Source organism: Macaca mulatta, chromosome 15, assembly GCF_049350105.2.
Source record: "Macaca mulatta isolate MMU2019108-1 chromosome 15, T2T-MMU8v2.0, whole genome shotgun sequence".
Lineage (NCBI taxonomy): Eukaryota > Metazoa > Chordata > Mammalia > Primates > Cercopithecidae > Macaca > Macaca mulatta.
Genome location: NC_133420.1, coordinates 19,277,868 through 19,284,021, shown reverse-complemented (window position 1 = coordinate 19,284,021; position 6,154 = coordinate 19,277,868). Strand labels below are relative to the sequence as shown.

The 6,154-nt window shown below is 50.8% G+C and overlaps 1 protein-coding gene and 1 long non-coding RNA gene across 6 annotated transcripts in view; one reads left to right on the top strand and one right to left on the bottom strand.

Moving 5' to 3' along the window:
• CERCAM (cerebral endothelial cell adhesion molecule) overlaps nt 1–6,154 on the top strand; it is a 91,889-nt gene that overhangs the window by 46,969 nt on the left and 38,766 nt on the right. The gene's annotated exons all lie outside the window — the stretch shown is intronic.
• Nucleotides 1,932–6,033, bottom strand: LOC144335103 (uncharacterized). The gene is made up of 3 exons (XR_013405544.1): nt 5,782–6,033; nt 3,437–4,467; nt 1,932–2,264 (listed from the first exon to the last, which is right to left on the bottom strand). It is a non-coding gene; the product is annotated as an uncharacterized LOC144335103 (long non-coding RNA).

Genomic DNA, 6,154 nt, shown 5'->3' with positions numbered 1-6,154 from the left:
CCCTACCCCAGCCTGGCATGAACACAACCAAGATAGAGTGGGCAACAGTAGTCTCTGATTGCTGGGTGCCATGGCCCACGTGCATAATCCCAACACTTTGGGAGGCCAAGGCTGGAGGCCAAGGCAGGAAGATTGAGAGACTTGGTCTAAAAAAAAAAAAAAAAAAACCAGCCTGGGCAACAAAGTGAGACCCCCAGCTCTACAAAAATAAAAATAAACATGATTTATTTATTCATTTTAAGAGGGAGTCTTGCTTTGTCGCCCAGGCTGGAGTGCAGTGGCACAATCTCAGCTCACTGCAATCTCCACCTCCTGGGTTCAAGCAATTCTCCTGCCTCAGCCTCCGGAGTAGCTTGAGATTACAGGCACCCGCCATCATGCCTGGCTAATTTTTGTATTTTAGTACAGACGGGTTTTCACCATGTTGGTAAGGCTGGTCTCAAACTCCTGACCTCAAATGATCCGCCCTCCTCAGCCTCCCAAAGTGCCAGGATTACAGGCCTGAGCCACCGCACCCGGCCAAAATAAACATTTTTAAATAAAAATGTAAAAAAGAGTTGGGGGCTGGCCGGGCGCGGGGGTTCACACTAGTAATCCCATCACTTTGGGAGGCCGAGGCAGGCAGGTCAGGAGACCCGAGACTGAGACCATCCTAACACGGTGAAACCCCATCTCTACTAAAAATACAAAAAATTAACGGGACGTGGTGGCACGCGCCTGTAGTCCCAGCTACTCGGGAGGCTGAGGCAGGAGAATGGCATGAACCCAGGAGGCGGAGTTTGCAGTGAGCAGAGATCGCGCTACTGCACTCCAGCCTGGGTAACAGTGCCTGACTCCGTCTCAAAAAAAAAAAAAAAAAAAGCGTTGGGGGCTCCCAAGCTAGGTCCTAGCTGCCTTCTAGGAGAAGGGCTTTTCCGTCCCCAGGGTACGTTAGAGCTTTTTTTTTGTTTTTTTGAGACGGGTGTCTCCCTATGTTGCCCAGGCTGGTTCTCGAACTCCTGGGCTCAAGGGATCCTTTCACCTCAGCCTCCTGAGTAGCTGAAACAGGAATGTGCCACCACGCCCAACTGAGCTATGTAAAGCCCATCAGTACTGGGCAGAGAAGTGAGTTGCCCTCACCCTCACCCTCAGGGAAATGAGGAGCCAAGAAGGCTGCTAACTGCAGTCACTGAACAGATATTGATGGAATGCCTACTGTGTGCTCGCCCGGGACTCGGCAGAGGACAGATGTCCCCAGAGGAGATGCACAGTGTGCGATGGAGGCAGATCCTGGGGGAGGAGGAATGGGGAGTTAGGTGAAGGACTGTCTCAGGCGGAGGGAACAGCGTGCTCTAAAGAAGTACTTGGCGAGCTCCGAGAAGGAAGGAAATTTGGTGTGGCTGGAGCGCAACGAGGAAGGGGAAGTTCCACATAAAGCTGAGGTCGACCTTGCCAGGCTCTTAGGCTATTGGGGAGGATTTGTGATTTTATCCTAAACGCAGTAGGGATCCTGAAAGGTCTGACAAGTTCAGATTTACATTTTTAAAGGTTTGCTGGGACTGAAGTGTGGAGAATGGGGGGTGGGGGGCGGGGGGATGGGGCATGTTTGATGACCAGAGACCAATTAGGCTACTGCAGGTTCCCAGGTGAGGGCTGGCGGTGGCAGAGCAGGTTCTGTAGCTGCGTTCTCGACGGTCTGAGTGATTCTCTGTGAGCAACGCTTAGTGGACCTGATGTTTGCAAGGCACTGTGTGTGTGCTGGAGGTAGGGGAAGGGAGAAAGGCAAATAGTGTCGTTGCCCCCCAGAAGTACCTGGTATCCAGTGGACAAGTGGACCAACAGACACAAATACCCAGCCAACTCTAATGAAAGAGCAGAGCCCCAGGAAAGCATGGTAGCTGAAGAATTAGCAAGGTTCTGGGGCTTATAGAAGACAGAGATTCATTTGAACAGGGAGGCTGTGGGAAGAGTTCAGCAAGAGCCAGCATTGCCTTGGGCTTCCAGGACAAGTGATTCCAGGAGGCTGAATCTTAGTGACAGCCCCTGTGCCTATCCATCGTGCCTGTCCTGCCTCCCTAGAGATAGGTGGGTGTTAGGAGGATCCAAACACCCTCTACATGTGCTTGCAGTTAAGTAATGTGTCATCATGAGCTTCCACCATCACCACCCTACACCCCCAGTGTGCATGCACACACACACGCACACACACAAAACCAACTCTCAAGAAGATGGCAGAGTCAGTGGGGCGCAGTGGCTCACGCCTGTAATCCCAGCACTTTGGGAGGCTGAGGTGGGCAGATCACCTGAGGTCAGGAGTTCGAGACCAGCCTGGCCAACATGGTGAAAATCCGTCTCTACTAAAAATACAAAAATTAGTCGGGTGTGGTGGCAGATGCCTGTAATTCAAGCTACTCAGGAGGCTGAGGCAGAAGAATTGCTTGAACCCAGGAGGCAGAAGTTGCAGTGAGCTGAGATCCCACCACTGCACTCCAGCCTGGGTGACAGAGTAAGACCCTGTCTCAACAAAAAAATAAAAAAGATGGCAGAGTTGTCCACACTGTCAGTTAAGCAAGCCCTTCCTTCCCACCAGGACTGGCTTTTTTTTTTTTTTTTTTTTTGAGACAGAGTCTCGGTCTGTCATCCAGGCTGGAGTGCAGTGGCGTGATATCGGCTCACTGCAACCTCTGCCTCCTAGGTTCAAGCGATTCTCCTGCCTCAGCCTCCCGAGTAGCTGGGACTACAGGCGCGAGCCACCACGCTTGGCTAACTTTTGTATTTTTAGTAGAGGCGGGGTTTCACCACGTTGACCAGAATGGTCTCAATCTCTCGACCTCGTGATCCACCCACCTCAGCCTCCCAAAGTGCTGGGGTTACAGGCGTAAGTCACTGCACCCGGCTTTTTTTTTTTTTTTTTTTTTTTTTTGAGGTAGAGTCTCACTCTGTCGCGCAGGCTGGAGTGCAGTGGCACAATCTCGATTCACTGCAACCCCTGTCTCCCAGATTCAAGCAATCCTCATGCCTCAGCCTCTCAAGTAGCTGGGACTACAGGTGTGTGCCACCATGCCCAGCTGATTTTTGTATTTTTAGTAGAGATGGGGTTTCACTGTGTTGGCCTCAAACTCCTGACCTCAAGTGATCCGCCCACTTCAGCCTCCCAAAGTGCTGGGATTACAGGCATGAGCCATCATGCCTGGCCTGGCCTGGCATTTTACCAAGGAATTTTTTTTTTTTTTTTTTTTTTTGATTATGGAGTCTTACTCTGTCACCCAGGCTGAAGTGCAGTGGCAAAATCTTGGCTCAGTGCAACCTCCACCTCCCAGGTTCAAGCGATTCTCCCTGCCTCAGCCTCCCAAGTAGCTGGGACTACAGGGGCCCATCACCACGCCTCGCTAATTTTTGTGTTTTTAGTAGAGACAGGGTTTTGCCATGTTGGCCAGGCTGGTCTCGAACTCCTGACCTCAGGTGATCCTCCTCAGCCTCCCAAAGTACTGGGATTACAGGCCTGAGCCACCGCGCCCGGCCTTTACCAAGGATTTGACCAAAAATCATGCTCAACACAAAGGACATGCTTAGTAAACATCTGTTGAACGAATGATGAATGAATGAATGGATGAATTGACGAATACTTTATTGAAGTAATAATTAAATGAATGGGTAGATGGAAACGGATGTGTGAAAAAGCAGACTTTGGGACAATGGAGTGAAAGATGAAATTAATAAGGAATTGACAGTGGGTACATGGATGTTTGCAGCCAATCAGCTGAGGTTCTAGGTGTGGCACTTGAGGTATTGCTGTGGGTGGGGCTCATTGAAGGGGGCTGGGAGGGGCTTCCATCATACAGCAGCCTCAATTCTGCACTTCGAAGGCAAGCCCAGGACCCAGAGCATGCAGACAGGTGTCCAGGGAACAGCTGTGGTGACAGCCTCCACCTCGGTGCCAGATCTTTCCGTCCCTAGAGTCCTGTCCCCAAGTGTTTCTGTCAATCCAGGTTTCACCATGACTTGGCCGGCGGCCTGGGATAGAGGAAAGAGCCCTATTGCTATTCGGTGTGCCTCCACAGGCCAGGCCCTTGCCCACTCTGGGCTCCAGTGGCCAGACCCATTTATACAAAGAGAACTCTCTAAGACTGGCCAGTGCTCTTACATGGTGTCCTACCTCTAGAAATGAACTGACAACCTGACTCACTCCAGTCTCAGAAGATGCCAGAGCCAGGCCATCTGTCCCCACTCAGGGGGGATCCTAAGAACCCCTCCACCCTGCCTACCATGTTTCAGCTTACAGATGTTCCTCTCTATGAAGTGAGTGAAGGCGGGGCAGGGGAGTCTTCCAGGTTAAAACATGCACCTGCCCGGCACGCTTCAGCCCATCGTGCTGTACTGATGTCATCCCTGACTGGATCACTCCCTGAAAGTGTCATAGTTACCGGCTGTCTTGTTTGTCACCCTGCTAGAGCAGAAGCACTATGAGGGATCATGTCCTGTTCATTACTGTATCCCCAGCACCTAGAACAATGCCTGCCCTTTGGAAGGTGCTAAGTTTTTTGTTTTTGTTTTTTTTTAGATGAAGTCTCATTCTTGACGCCCAGGCTGGAGTGCCGTGGCGCGATCTCGGCTCACTGCAGCCTCCGTCTCCCGGGTTCAAGCAATTCTCCTGCCTCAGCCTCCTGAGTAGCTGGGACTACAGTCGCCTGCCACCACAGCCAGCTAATTTTTGTATTTTTAATAGAGACACGGTTTCACCATGTTGGCCAGGCTGGTCTCAAACTCCTGACTTCAGGTGATCCGCCCACCTTGGCCTCCCAAAGTGCTGGGATTACAGACATGAGCCACCACGCCCGGCTGGAAGGTGCTAAGTTTTTGTTTTCCTTTTTTTTTTCTTTTTTCTTTTTTCTTTTTTTTTTTTGAGACGGAGTCTCACTCTGTCACCCAGGCTGGAGTGCAGTGGCGCGATCTCGGCTCACTGCAAGCTCCACCTCCTGGGTTCACGCCATTCTCCTGCCTGTCTCCCAAGTGGCTGGGACAACAGGCGCCCACCACCATGCCTGGCTAATTTTTTGTACTTTTAGTAGAGACGGGGTTTCACCGTGTTAGCCAGGATGGTCTCAATCTCCTGACCTCATGATCCACCTGCCTCGGCCTCCCAAAGTGCTGGGATTACAGGCGTGAGCCACCACGCCCGGCTGGAAGGTGCTAAGTTTTATTAAATACCTGGGTCGAGGAATAAATAGGCAGATGCATGGACCATTGTAATCTAGTTAGCAACTACCATATACTAAGCACTGAGCACAGGGCTAAGCACTTGACATGCATCACTACAGCCCTTGAGAGAAATGCTATCACTCTCCGCATTTTACCCAGTAGGAACCTGAGGCCAAGAGAGAGGAAGCAGCTTCCCCCAGGAACACAGCTCCTGAATGACAGATAGGTTGTATTGATTTCAATTAATCTTCTTTTTATTTTATTTTATTTTTTTTTTGAGACGGAATTTTGCTCTTCTTTCCCAGGCTAGAGTGCAGCGGTGTGATCTCGGCTCACTGCAACCTCTGCCTCCTGGGTGCCTCAGCCTCCCAAGTAGCTAGGATTACGGGCATATGCCACCACGCCCAGCTAATTTTGTATTTTTAGTAGAGACGGGGTTTCACTATGTTGGTCAGGCTAGTCTAGAACTCCTGACCTCAGGTGATCCCCCTGCCTCAGCCTTCCAAAGTGCTGGGATTACAGGCATGAGCCACTGTGCCCAGCCTCAATTTATTATTATTTTTAATAGAGATGGGGTCCCAGGCCAGGCACAGTGGCTCGTGCCTATAATCCCATCACTTTGGGAGGCTGAGGCAGGCAGATTGCTTGAGCTCAGGAGTTCAGGACCAGTGTGGCCAACATGGTGAAACCTGTTTCTACAAAAAAATACAAAAAATAACTGGGCGTGTTGGTGGGCACCCATAATCCCAGCTACTCTGGTGGCTGAGGTGGGAGAATTGCTTGAACCCAGGAAGTGGAGGTTGCAATGAGCGTAGATCTCATCACTGCATTGCAGCCTGGGCGACAGAGTGAGACCCTGTCTAAAAAGAAAGAGAGAGAGATCCTTCATGGCTAACACGATGAAACCCCGTCTCTACTAAAAATACAAAACAATTAGTCAGGCGTGGTGGCGGGTGCCTGTAGTCCCAGCTACTCG